Source organism: Podarcis erhardii (genome assembly GCF_964252035.2).
Source record: "Podarcis erhardii genome assembly, chromosome: 1".
NCBI classification, from domain to species: domain Eukaryota; kingdom Metazoa; phylum Chordata; class Lepidosauria; order Squamata; family Lacertidae; genus Podarcis; species Podarcis erhardii.
In genome coordinates, this window is record NC_138497.1 from 124,863,557 (window position 1) to 124,877,335 (window position 13,779).

Below are 13,779 nucleotides of genomic sequence, written 5' to 3' on the forward strand. Positions count from 1 at the left end.
GTAGGTCACGGAACGTCTGTGGTAGATCACTGGTAGATCACAGTAGCTCTTTCCTCTCCCCGCAAAAAAAAAGTTCAACAACTTTGCTCCGAACGCCCCTAAAAGATGGCTTTCCTCCTCCCTAAAACTAGCTCAACAACTTTGACCTGAACCCCCCCTCCCCAAAATGGGGGTAGATCACCAGCAGTTTTTAATTCTGTGAGTAGATCGCAGTCTCTTGGGAGTTGGCCACCCCTGGTGTAGATCATCCCTAAGCTGGGGGTACATATTCCAGTGTGTTTTCCCCTCCTGAGTGGTTTATACCTTCCCATGTTCATTTATGCATATGTAGGGCTGCCATATGTCAGGATTTTCCCAGACATAGTCAGAATAGGGCAGTTGGAAGTAGTGTCTGGGCAGAAATTGCTGGAATATCCCGATCATAGCTGTCAACTTTTCCCTTTTTTAAAGGGAAATCCTATTCGGAATAAGGGAATTTCCCTTTTTAAAAAAGGGGAACGTTGACAGCTATGGTCCAGATTGTAACTTTTTGTAAGATGGCAACCCTATGTATATGGCTGGGGAACAATGAGGTTGATTGTTGGTCTGGGGTTTGTTTGCTTGCCATTGTTTTTTTGGGAGGGAAAGGTATGAGGTGTACTTTTGCTTTATCCTTTAAAAAATTTTCTTGAACATTTCTCAAGAGGTATTCCACAAGTCGGAGCATAATTGTTTCCATCCAAATGTTAACGCTCAGCTTTACAAAACAGAATCCCTAAGTGGAAAATAGCTTCAAGTAATTGCTTGCCTGCTCATTTCCTTGAGGAGAATGTTATGATGGCTTAATAGAGTTCCAATTGAGAGCCTGCCTTTATGGAATCCATAAGGTGAACAGCAGTTTTTTCCCCCCAGAATGAGTCACAGTGCTCTGCCTTTGTGTAAAACTAGCAAATGAGGGTAAATGATTGTCTGCAAATTTGTGTCTTGTAAGATGCATTTCGCAGTGACAGCATTCTCAGAATTAACCAAAGGTAAAAGACAACAGGGGCACAATAAACTCTCTCCCCCCCCCCTCCTTGTAGCTCATTTTGATTTTATTTTATTTTTAAACCAGACTGTGTGGACTGTCTGCATTTACACACAACATGAGTCAGCAGTGTGATGCAGAAGCAAAAAAACCCCTAAATCTATTCTAGGTTGCATCAACAGATGTCTACTGTCCAGATCAATTGTACCACTCTATTCTGCCTTGCTCAGACCACACGGTGCCCAATTCCGGGCATCACAATTTAAGAAGGATGTTGACAAGCTGGAATGTATGCAGAGGAGGGCAACCAAGATGATCAAGGGTCTGGAAACTAAGCCTTACAAGGAACACTTGAAGGAGCTGGATATGTTTAGCCTGGAGTAGAGGAGACTGAGAGGAGAGATTATTGTTGTTGTTTAGTCGTTTAGTCATGTCCGACTCTTCGTGACCCCATGGACCAGAGCATGCCAGGCACTTCTGTCTTCCACTGCCTCCCGCAGTTTAGTCAAACCCATGCTGGTAGCTTTGAGAACATTGTCCAACCATCTCGTCCTCTGTCGTCCCCTTCTCCTTGTGCCCTCCATCTTTCCCAACATCAGGGTCTTTTCCAGGGAGTCTTCTCTTCTCATGAGGTGGCCAAAGTATTGGAGTCTCAGCTTTAGGATCTGTCCTTCCAGTGAGCACTAAGGGCTGATTTCCTTAAGAATGGATAGGTTTGATCTTCTTGCAGTCCATGGGACTCTCAAGAGTCTCCTCCAGCACCATAATTCAAAAGCATCAATTCTACGGCAATCAGCCTTCTTTATGGTCCAGCTCTCACTTCCATACATCACTACTGGGAAAACCATAGCTTTAATTATACGGACCTTTGTTGGCAAGGTGATGTCTCTGCTTTTTAAGATGCTGTTGAGGTTTGTCATTGCTTTTCTTCCAAGAAGCAGGCGTCTTTTAATTTCGTGGCTGCTGTCACCATCTGCAGTGATCACGGAGCCCAAGAAAGTAAAATTTTTCATTGCCTCCATTTCTTCCCCTTCTATTTGCCAGGAGGTGATGGGACCAGTGGCCATGATCTTCGTTTTTTTGATGTTGAGCTTCATCTTCAAATATCTTAAGGGCTGTCACATGGAAGAGGGAGCATGCTTGTTTTCTCCTGCTCTTGAAGGTAGGACTCGAGGCAATGGCTTCAAGTTACAAGAAAGGAGATTCTGACTAAATATTCAGAAAAGCTTTCTCACAGTAAGAGCTGTTCGGCGGGGCAGCAGATTCCCACGAGAGGTTCTCCTTCCTTGGAGGTTTTTAAGCAGAGGTGGGATGGCCATCTGTCATGGATGCAATAGCTAAGATTCCTAAATTACAAGGGTTGGACTAGATGCCCCCTGTGTCCCTTCCAACTCTAAGATTTTATGATTCTATAACAGTTATTCACATGCAGTGTTCAATGAGTGCATAGTTTGTGTAGTCTGTGTATGCAACAGTTTAGCTGTACATGTTGAATTCAATGAGTGTAGAGTCATGTACACATTTGCTACCCATGAAAGAAAATGGCTTCATTGAAGCAATTTCCTTTTGCTGGCAACAAGGTATGGGATACTGAGTGTGTTATACTTCTTGAAACTTTCCTTAAAAGGTTGACAGAAATAATTGTGGCAGAAAGTGGAAGGTAGCTTTTTTCATTCGATTTTTCTTGCTCAGTGTCCTCATTTTTTTCAAAACTAAAGCACCAGCGTTTTAAACCAAAACACTGGCTTCGGTAACTATAAGAATCACAGCTATTAAAATATTGCAAATAAATAATTCTCACTGTTATTCTTAGAGAAAGTGTGTTTTTCTGTGCTGTAAGCATAACCACAGCATAATCGCATACATATATATAGCAAGAAGTAAGTCCTATTGTGCACCGTGAGACTTTCTCTAGCCCTAGGTAAGTCTATATAATTGCAACCCTAAATTTATTGAACGTTTATACATTAAATAAATGTTTTGACAGGAGGGTTGGAAAATGCTTAGCTAACGCCATTCTAAAAAAGAAGAAGTCAGTGATCTATAAATAAAAAAAACTGGATATTAATTGTCTTTCCAAACGAAAAGGAAGTTGTGGAGTACAATCCTATGTGTATTTACTCAGCTGCAAGTCTCAATGTGTTCAGTGGAATCTCCTGTCAAGTGTGTGGAGGCTGCAGTCCCAGGGGATAGGCTCCACTGAATTGAATGAGACCTACTTCTGTGTAGACCTACAAAGGCTTGGTCTGCATGTAACTGGACTATAAATATCACCCAAGCCTGTTCTTAGGGGGACACGGGTGGCGCTGTGGGTTAAACCACAGAACCTAGGACTTGCCGAAGGTTGGCGGTTCGAATCCCCAACACAGGGTGAGCTCCCGTTGCTCGGTCCCTGCTCCTGCCAACCTAGCAGTTCGAAAGCACGTCAAAGTGCAAGTAGATAAGTAGATAGTACCGCTCCGGCGGGAAGGTAAACGGTGTTTCCGTGAGCCGCTCTGGTTCGCCAGAAGCGGCTTAGTCATGCTGGCCACATGACCTGGAAACTGTACGCCGGCTCCCTCGGCCAATAAAGTGAGATGAGCGCCGCAACTCCAGAGTCGGCCACGACTGGACCTAATGGTCAGGGGTCCCTTTACTTTTAACTTTACTGATCTTAGGAAAAAATTAAAAAGAACTTTTATTTGCTTAATAATAATAATAATAATAATAATAATAATAATAATAATAATACAGTGGTACCTCCGGTTGCGAATGGGATCAGTTCCGGAGCTCCGGCTGCATCCTGAGGAATTCGCAACCAGAGGTGCTGCTTCTGCGCATGCGTGCGGCACAGTTTAGCAATTTGGCGCATGCGCACACAGCGAAACCCGGAAAAATACTTTCGGGTTTGCTGTGTACATATCCCAAAGGATACGTAACCAGAGGTGAACGCAACTAGAGGTACCACTGTAATAATAATAATAATAATAATAATAATAATAATAATTTACTATTTATACCCCGTCCATCTGGCTGAGTTTCCCCAGCCACTCTGGGCAGCTTACAGCACATAAAAAAGTAAAACATTAGACATTAAAAATTCTTCAATACAGGGTTGCCTTCAGGTGTCTTCTAAAAGTCAGATAGTTGTTTATTTCCCTGACATCTGATGGGAGGGTTTTCCACAGGGTGGTCTATTTCAAGTGGATTCCCTACCCCTTAGGTGTATTGTTTGGTCAGGCCCTGGGTCAACACCTGGCATTTTCATGCAAATTGCAGGACCCAGTGTCCTGCCAGGGCCCATCAGTACTGATACCTACCTTAGAGTCCGCAGGGGCCACCAGGGGGTGCATTGGAAGATGGCCGACAATAACATCTCTCCGACCCACACAAGGTAATTAAGAGGCTGCTATGGGAAGTATGCAGTCTTCCTCCCCCCCCCAAGGGGATGCGGGGGACTGCCTTGCCAGCGGTGTCCATAATTCACCCCCGGATTCGAAAGAAGGGGGTGTGGACACTTGGCACAAGCCCTTGTGTGAAGTCGGCTCTTCCCAGACGCTGCCTCCAATCAGCGCACTGGTTGCTTTAGCTAGAAACATATAGTTGGAAATATATAATTGGAAAGAAGCTAAAGCACATACATCAAGCGAAGATTGGGAGTTAAGACTGCTGATTAATGGAACTCTGGGAGCGGAGTGACGGGCGGGACAAATAAATCAAGTGATGAATCACCATTAAAAGACTGGTATGTCTGGTGCAAAATGGAAAGGGGGTGGAGGAAAAAAACTTTTCTTTTTCTTTGCCTTATGTGAGTATTAATAACCCTCCACCCCAGAAAGAAGAATCGTTGCAATTTATTAATCACAAGCAGGAATTCAAGAACTGTGTGGAGTGAATTATTGATCAAAGAGAAGATTGGTAAACATCGGAGAACGGAGGAGAACAGAGGAAAGTTTTATGACGTAGTTTCAAATGGCGTCTCGCCGAGACAGGCTTGCCTAAGAAGGATGGGGGAGGAGGACCAGGGTCATTGGAATGTGAATGTTTATAGGGATGTGATCAAGACCTTGGCAGAGCCCTCTGAGATATGTCTGGCAAGCCTGGGAAAATTAACGGACAGACCGAGGGAAAGTCTCTTTACGGAGGTGTGGAAATGGCGGCTGCCCCTATGTGATATGATTTTTGGAGAGTGTAAAACCTACACAGAGGATGTTTGTTTTCAACCCGCTTGTGAAGATTATCAGAGATCGCAAAGAAAGGAATATATGATAACAACAAGAAGATGAGGAAAGTAACAAAGAGACTATCTGTACAGAACTAGATAGAATTATCTAATTAAGCAGCAATATAAGTGATGTTTGGACACCTTTTTGGAGCTTGAAGTATGGGTACCCCCAACAAAAATTTAAAAATTTGGCTGTATAATTTGGAACTAATGTGATTTGGAAATAATGTGATTTGATTGGCCTGTTAATAAAATTATATTTAGAGTACCTTAGAGTCCGCTGTGGGGAAGCTAATTCTTTTGTCTCCCCCAGTGTCACTTTGCGACAGTCCTCTTCCAACATGGTACCCCCCCCCCCCCCCGATGTTGCCGCTCTATGATTCACATCAGAACCAGTCAGCATTGTCAATGGTCAGGGCTTGTGGGAGTTGTAATCTATTGCATCTGAAGGGCACCAGCTTGGGGAAGACTGCTCTGGGGCATTGTGGGAGAATTTAAATGGTGGGTCAAAGCCAACCACTGCTGCCACCATATTAGCCCAGGACCAGGGTATAACTGCAGTAGGAGGGGACTTTGCTGAGTTTTCCTTTAAAGTGGAGCTGACACTAGCAATACTCACCTGTGATCTACCAGTCAAGGCAGGAATAATAACAATAACAACAATAACAACAATAACAACAATAGTTATAGTTATAAGTTATAGTTATAGTTATATAGTTATAGTTATTTATTATTTATACCCCACCCTTCTGGCTGCGTTTCCCCAGCCACTTTGGGTGGCTTTCAACAAAATATTAAAATACAATGGTCCGTTAAACATTAAAAGCGTCCCTAAACAGGGCTGCCTTCAGATGTCTTCTAAAAGTAGGATAGTTGTTTATTTCCTTGACAGCTGGTGGGAGTGCATTCCACAGGGCAGGTGCCACTACCAAGAAGGCCCTTTGCCTGGTTCCCTGTAACTTCACTTCTCGCAGTGAGGGAACCGCCAGAAGGCCCTTGGAGCTGGACTTCAGTGTGCAGGTTGAACGATGGGGGTGGAGAGGCTCCTTCAGGAACAACATGTCACAATGCAGAGTTGTGCTAAATGAAGGTTTGGCTTGCAACTAAATGAGTGATCGGAGCCTCTGACTCTCCAGATATCGCCGGACTACAATTCCCATCACTGACCATACAAACCGGAGCCAGTGGAAGCTGGAGTGCAACAACATCTGGAGGGCCATAGCTTTCCAGTTCCTGAATAAATGGTGGGAAATGATGATAGTGCTGTAGCTGGTTGCATTTGCAGAGTGTACCATGTGGCTCCAATTACATCAACAGACACATCCACTCAGTTGACTGGTGCCCAGAAGAGCATTGCAGGGGAGACATGCATGGATGTTTGTATCACATACGCACACACAGATCCTGCTTGTTTGAAACTGGTCAAATTTGTGTGTAATAAAGCCTTGATGAGACAACACAGGACTCTTCCTTACGTCCTGAAAGTACAGCAGCTATTTTGCCTCTTCTCTACTACGAACAATATTCTTGTGACAGGCTGAAATATACCTTGCAATGAACCCTGTGCAGAATACTTGATTTTCTTTAGCCTCACTCTGGGAGTCTTTCCAGATTTTCAATTATTCTATCTTGGACCTTGGAGGATTACAGTGAATAGAGAAGAACACATAAGAATAGTGGACTTCTGTGAGAGAGCAACATTCATACGAGCACACACTGCTGGCTGGCTACCAGCAAATATATAATTAATAATACACCTGCGTTTGGATATAAATAGCTACTTGTATACGGACAAGGACACTTATCTGTATGCAGTACAATTCACATGCCAGTTGGCCTAGTTGCAGATGAACGTGATGGATATCCATTAGATGGGTGGAAAATCTATCAAAGCGGCTGGTTTTTTGTTTTAATCCTTTATGTTTACTTAACAGTAAATGACACCGTCCAAAGAAAATGGTGACTCCCATCACAAAGCCATAATAACATCAACATGTTAAAGAGATTTTGTCCCCATCCTACAGTCTATTTGTTCCAAAAAGTGTGTGCAAGTTTGTTTCCCTCAGCAACCAAATCCATTTTAGACTTCAAAAGTGTGTGATTTAAATCCCTAGGGAGCAGAAAAGACTATTTATGCATGCGACCACAGCTGTGCAGATGTTATTGGCCCAGTGATGGAAAGAAGATAAAGCCTCTACCAGAGAAGAATGGCAGATCAAGTTGATGGATTATGCTGAAATGGCTAAAATGACCGGAAGAGTCAGAAATCAGGAAGATCAAAATTTTAATAATATAATAATCAAAATTTATTATTTATACCCCACCCATCTGGCTGGGTTTCCCCAGCCATTCTGGATGGCTCCCAACCAAATATTAAAAACATAATACAGCATTAAACATTAAAAACTTCCCTAAACAGGGCTGCCTTCAGATGTCTTTTAAAGGTAAGATGGTTGCTTATTGCCTTGCCATCTGATGGGAGGGCATTCCACAGGGCGGGCGCCACTACCAAGAACCACTGCCTGGTTCCCTGTAACCTCACTTCTCGCAGTGAAGGAACCTCCAGAAGACCTTCAGCGCTGGACCTCAGTGTCCAGGCAAAACAATGGGGGTGGAGATGCTCCTTCAGGTATACAAGACCGGGGGGATGGGGAAAATTTATAACCTATCTTCAAAACCATTATAAGCAGTTAAAATCATTAGTAGGAATGGAATATCACTTGTAGCTTAATGTTGAATTTTGTATACAATGGAGATGCAAAAGATTTGGATTATCATAAAAAATGCAGGAGGAAATGATTAAAAATAGGAGCCACAAAGAAGTGGAGAGAAGTCCAAGGGATTCCTTGGAATCTTGTTTTTATGTTGTATGTTTGAAGCCAATCTAGCATCAACCAGAGCCAGGGCCTTTTCAACACTGGCTCCAGCCTCGTGGAACGCTCTGCCTCATGAGACCAGGATCCTGCAGGATCTGATTTCTTTCTGCAGGGCCTGTAAGACAGAGTTGTTCCACCTGGCCTTTGGCTTGGAGCCAATTTGATTCCCTCCCTCTCTCTCTTTCTTCTTTTCCTTCTCCTCCTGTGATGAGGCTGCATTTTAATATTTTAATGTTTCAATATTTTAATTGTTGTATTTTAAACTTGTTTTTAAGTTGTATTCATTCAACTTGTTTTTATTATTGCTTGTTAGCCACCCTGAGCCCGGCCTTGGCTGGGGAGGGCGGGGTATAAATAAAAACTATTATTATTATTATTATTATTATTATTATTATTATTATTATTATTATTACTATTATTGATTGGAGGGAATTTTTGTTTTCTTTGGAAGGAAGGAAGGAAGGAAGGAAGGAAGGAAGGAAGGAAGGAAGGAAAATCAGAACAGTGAGAGAGATTCAGGGGCTAAAGGCAGACGCATCAATCATGTGACTAGACAGAATAACAGGTGAGGTCACCAAGGGAAGGTGTATTAAAAATAAACAAAGGTGTCTCAAAATAGGCCTTTAGAGAAGTGCCAGCTTCAGAGACAATGATTCACAATATCTGTTAGAGAAAGAAGCGTTCAGCATGAAGAAGAGCTATCTTGGGCTTAGCTCAGAGATAAAACCAAGATTTGAGGGCGTGTATCTGCACAAAGTTTAAAAGGGAAGCAGGAAAAGAGATAAGATGGTATGAGGGAATAATTGAGTAAAAGGTTTTGCTTTAGCACTAGTTTCTTCTTTTTTTAAGGGGGAAATGGAGAAAAGTTAGAAAGAAGAAGGAAAGAGGAATGCATCTGCAGAAGAAGGAGAAGGAAGTTTATAGCTCTGAGTGAATAGGGTCATGAAGATAAATTAAGGGGAAGGAGGCAGTACTGGAGACATAGGAGTGAGTGACTGGTTTGGTGGAAGGACAAATAGAAGAGAAACTATGAAGTGTGTGTGTGCTTTCCCCATCTCTCACAGCAACATTATTGCTTCAGGTATCATGTATGACTGTGGCATAGGAGCTTAGACTGCTGAAATGCAGAAAACATGGACTGATTTAAATCCATCTGCAAGCCACAGGTACTGCACAATAGCTAACTGTTCAGAAAGTCGAAGTATTGTCCATTTAGACAATGTAGTCAGTGGCTTGCACATTGTTATGTGAATTCATCCATGAGTTTGTTTTGTCAGGCGGAGGTCAATAAGCCAGATGAGAATTGGCAAAAAAGCAGTTTTATTCTTAATTAAGAACAGTGTGCCCTGACCTATCTGTCATGATGGCAGACCCCAAATGCACAAATTCATAGCCTTAGTATACACAATGGTAAACAACTCGTGCGATGTCATTTCGGCTACGTATTAGTTTATGGATTAATTTTAAAGCATTTCCTTATTTGGTAGCCTGTTAGTTTGTTAGCTGTTTGTGAAGTCATCATCTCACAATCACACTTTCTCATTTCACAAGGCCTTCCTGCTTCCTTGACAGTTTCCCTGCCGAATTTCTCATTCTCTCAGCATTCCTTAATGCCCTTTTGCCCCAATTTTTGGACAAATGCAGTAAGGAGACATCTGCTGGAATATCCTCTGCAGTCCACAAGAATTCCAGAAGTGGCATTTGTGCCATGAGAATGATTCCACAAAAGACACAAATTATGCACCAAGGAAAAGTCGCAGAAATAGAATCGAGTGCTTTCTGCATTCAGCCAGAAAGAAGGAGAATAAGGGGTTATATGGTTATGCACAATGTTGGGTCACAATTTCTACAGACCTTCCTAAATGGCTTTCTGCATATCCTTCCCAGCTTTCCCAAAATGAATTTGACTTACATTTCCCATATATGTGCCCACTGCATGCAAAGGTTGCTGCCACATGGACAAAATATTGTAATGAATGAATAAGCACTTGTTTCATGCTTTGCAGTTTTCTTTTTTTTTTTTTTAAAAAAAAAAGAATAAGTTAGTTTCAAACTTCTAAGTGGCTCTAATAAAATGGTGCCCTCAGCGATGTGCTATGAAACCTAATTGGTTTCAGTGGGGTTGCACCGAGTGCAAGGTTGATCCAAAAATTGCTCCTTTACACCTGGCAGGGCATTATTAGTTGTTACCTTACTCGGGTAACTTGGCCACGTAGTCAATCAATTACATTCGGGTCAGTGTCGGAGGAGAAACCTGCTATGTTCAAAGGAGGTGATTCAGGAAATCTGGAGAGACAGGCCTTCGTCTTGCTGTGAACTGAATTTCCTAGAATGCTGTAATAACACACGTAAGCACAGTAATCAACCGTGTGCAGTTGGGAGAAATAAGGAAAAAGGGATACAGTATATGCTTTCCTTTGCCGCCAAAGTGTTGGGTGATTTCCCAGCAATGTAGAAAGCATATTATATAGCCGATGTTGACATTATTTCTTTATTAAACCTTCTCTGGTATTAATCTATCACTGCTGTCAAAAAAGTAGTGATTCAATCTTTGCTGAGCAATGCTTGGATTCTGGTTCGGAGCAGATTTGTTTGTTTGATTGTTTGTTTAGCTGGCAGGGCCTCTCACAGCCACACTGATAAATCTAAGCCTCATTTTGCCCCCGTGAATTTGACCCCGTGTTGGAAAAATCCCAGGGAATTCTGCATTTGCAACAAATGCTATCCAGTGCATGCAAAACTGCTGAGAGAAAAAAACAACAACTAGGCTTCAGTAACTTGACAAGTCAGTGGAAGGGATAGTAAATTGATTTCCTGAATTGTTAGGACATGATCCAACCCTAGTGACATTTTTCAGTCCCTCTGATTTCAGTCCCACTGCTTAAGCCCATCTCCCAGTGAGTCAGGGAAACTTAAAAGCAGTTTATTCTCTATTGGCTCACACTTCCAGTTTATCATTCAAGCATCTGTGTCTGGGACAGGTCTACAATTTCTGAGACCCTTAGATAAGAATTTCTAGGGGGTTCCCTTAATCAGTGAAAAGAAGAGGAAACAGACCTCATGGCTCTATGAGGTGTACTTCCATGGTGTCCTCCAGATGTTTTTGGACTGTCATTCATATCAGTTCCAGCCAGCATGGCCAATGGCCAGAGATGATGCGAGTCACTCTCCAGCAATATCTAAAGGGCACCACGCCCACCCTTACACTATTCCCTATTCCCTGCTGTCAGGGAACTGACATCAAAGCGAGAGGCGGAGGCAGGGCTCCAGAGCGATGCCGGAGAGGGAACCAGCAGGGGGGAAGGAATTCAGCGTGACACCAATAGAGAGGAGAGGGAGATGGAGGAATCGGTGTCAGGGCTCCAAGACCCTTCAACCGAAACTAGCGGAGAGAGCGCTGGCACGCCCCTGCCTTCCCCTTACTTGCGCAGACACGTTCCGCGCAGGGAACATAGGAGGAGACTTGGGGTCAAACAGCTTTTATGCTGGAAGAGATTCAAGGAACGCCCACTGACGGATTCTGCAAGTGACTAACAGGTCACGGAGGGCGAGCTCTAACCCTAAACATGGTTGAGCAAACAAGCTAACTAAACTGAAGGCAATTTACGCACAAGTAACCCCCTCACAACCATTACACCTGCAAATGTATTCCACAGTCTAGCCATCTAATAAATTATCACCATTAAGTGGTGATAATTGAGGGACACATATGTCTTGGCGCTATGATGTGCCTTTTAGTAATTACAGTACATTTCTGAGCACAGTTCAAAGTGTTGGTGCTGAGCTTTAAAGCCCTAAATGGCCTCGGCCCTGTATACCTGAAGGAGCATCTCCACCTCCATCGTTCTGCCCAGACACTGAGGTCCAGCTCCAGGGGCCTTCTGGCAGTTCCCTCACTGTGAGAAGTGAAACCACAGGGAACCAGGCAAAGGGCCTTCTCGGTAGTGGCGCCCATCCTGTGGAATGCCCTCCCATCAGATGTCAAGGAGATGAGTACCTATATAACCTTTAGAAGACATATGTAGGCAGCCTTGTATAGGGAAGCTTTTTAATGCTTAATGTTTTATTATGTTTTTATATATGTTGGAAACTTCCCAGAGTGGTGGGCTACAAATTATTATCATAATCATCATCATCATCATCATTATTATTATTATTTACAGTTTGGGGGAGCCATTTTAGAAGTCAACTTCCCCACTGGCTGGTCCTAAATCTGCAAGTGACACTAAGCCAGGCATAGGCAAACTCAGCCCTCCAGATGTTTTGAGACTACAATTCCCATCATCCCTGACCACTGGTCCTGTTAGCTAGGGATCATGAGAGTTGTAGTCCCAAAACATCTGGAGGGCTGAGTTTGCCTATGCCTGCACTAAGCCCAACCCCTAGACTCTGATTGGCCATATGGAAAATTCCATCCTTAATTTTGCCCTTAAAAGTGCCCTTCCCCATCCTGGGGAATATAGTGTCTATCACCAGCAAATTCCACAATATCTTAACAACTCCTTCATCAAAGCAGAGCTTTCAGTTCAGAAGGCTGCAGCCAATTGTGTGCCCTCCAGATGTTGTTAGCTGGTGCTGATGGGAGCTGGAGTCCAGCGACATCTGCAGGCCACCATGTTGCCTGTCCCTGAGTTGCTATTTTTAACACATCAAACACGGCACAAGATTTGGAGCATAACAATGGATTTGAGCATCTGTAGGAGATACGTGTTTGCTTTCGTACGTCCCCATGCTTTTGCAACTCAGGATGTCAGAACATTTTTCTCCAGCTCTAAAGCCGTTGCTGTTGGACTAGCAAGGTGCTGCTATATTAATAGAAGACGGGAAGCAATACGTTTTATCAAAATGGAAGCAATCACATCTCTGCCCTTCTCTGCAGTTTGCTTATCTGCCTTTACCCTGGAGAGTGCTGCAGGGTTATTTTTCTGCTCCAGTTATTTAGGGAGAGTTATGTGGAAGCAGAGAGCCTGGCAGCTGGGCTGGAAATGGTGATGGTTTTTTTTTTGCTATTCTTGAATTCTATAGGGAAGGACTCCCTGATCCTTATTTGTTAATGGAATCACCAGGGTTTTCCTTATGAGGAAGTTAAACTTAAATAGCTTATGCAGAAAAAGGTGTATAAGAAAATTTGAGTGACTCCTCCATAGTGTACTTGGATGTCCTCCCCATATTGCACTGCAGCTACAAATGAGGATGTGGAATGAATGAATGAATGAATGAATGAATCTTTATTTGCATCAGCCGTCGGCCATAGCAACAAAACAACAATAGGATAGACAAAGAATAGAAATAAAAAGTCAATTGTATAAAACACATTATAGGGTTTTGGATCAATAGTCAAATAGTGGAGTATTATTTCTGATTGCCCCAGCTAAAAACCTTGCAACCTTTGCTGTCACCTGCTCCTCTTGATCTGCCAAGAGAAAGGACACTGTGGCAGTGATTGAGTGACCTGGAATGGACAATAAAAGAGGGGTGATAACCTCATTCCTCAAGTCTTTATAAAGAGTGCAAGCCAGAAAGGCATGTGCCACCAATTCGGTACTGCCATCTCCACAGGGACATAAGCATTTTTTGTGTGGAATCTGTTGGAATCGTCCCTCAAGTACAGCCGAGGGCAATATTCCATCTTGCGAGAGTGAAAGCGCGTCTATATTTTAGAATTGCTAGGTTATGCAGGTAGGGTCCCAGAG